This window comes from Lepidochelys olivacea, assembly GCF_965140295.1.
Source record: "Lepidochelys olivacea isolate rLepOli2 genome assembly, chromosome: 27".
NCBI classification, from domain to species: Eukaryota; Metazoa; Chordata; order Testudines; family Cheloniidae; genus Lepidochelys; species Lepidochelys olivacea.
The window spans coordinates 18,091,126-18,092,363 of NC_140437.1; positions in this window are offsets into that span (position 1 = coordinate 18,091,126).

The window sequence follows — 1,238 nt, forward strand, 5'->3', positions numbered from 1 at the left end:
GTTGTTTCATTACCCACCTCAAGTGGATTCTGTGCCCGGCGGGTGCCCTCGCACAGGGACTTTTCTACCCAAGCAGCGCCGGCCTGTACTCTGGGGGTTCTTCTTAGCTGCTGGGCTGCCAGGCTGATGCAGATTCTATAAGATGATCCCTTCACTGCAGGGCATTTCAGAAGTAACATCAATGCACCCCTAAAAATGCAGCCAGCTCTGGGGAGGGGACAGCAGCCAGGAAGACAGCAGACGGCTGAACAGAGGTGGGGAGAAAGGCACTTTGATCCAGGCAGCTGTACCCAACCCCTCCATTCTCCCAAGGAGGGTGGTGGAGTCCAGTGTCCATTTGGAGAAGATTTGAGGGGTGTTGTTTTATATTTCAGCTGGAAAGGCAGTCTGGTACCTGGAACTGGCTCCCTCGGCCTTTGAGAGGTGAGGGGCTGGGTCTGTCCTATCACGCTTCAAACTGCTTGTCTGAAAGGTAGAGAACGGAGGTTCCAGTCCAGGAATTTCAAACCTGGTGCCTAGCCCCCTAAGCCATCCCCTGCTGCTGGGATACTTTTCTTTTCACTCGGCTGCGAGCTGTGCTACCGTGAGTGGAGAGCAGCCCTTTCTTATGACTCAAGGTATGTTGTGGCACCTTAGAGACTAACCAATTTATCTGAGCATAAGCTACAGCTGACAAAAAGCTTCTGCTCAAATAAACTGGTTAGTCTCTAAGTTGCCACAAGTACTCCTTTTTTCTTTTTGTGAACCCAGACTAACACGGCTGCTACTCTGAAACCTGTCAAAGTATCTTGTAGCCCTGCCAGCCCGCTAAGCAGAAATGCCAGGCATTAGAGAATTAACTGCCCAGCCTTGAGCTGACTCATGCTGCAATAACCACAGTACCCAGTAACCAAGGTAGCCGCGATGCAGCGACACCCTTGAGTGCCCGTCTCCTAAGAGTGGTTTGAATGCTCTCACTGGAGCATGCCTTGTGACCTGATCCCCCAACCCTCTAATGCAGCCCAGATGTCACAGGTGAAGTGCTGTGCAGGAGGAAGAGAGAGCTAAGGAGCCAGCCTATCTTCGTTATCTGTACAATCCCTGACAGGAGCGGAGCCAGAAATCACAGCTTGTAAAATAAACAGACGCCTACATCCAAGCTGATGTTCACTGAGCGTGGGAATATTCTTGAGAAGGAATTTGCAACCTGAGTCCCCAACTGGCATTGGTTTGTGAGTCTGGGATCTTACCCTAGTGCT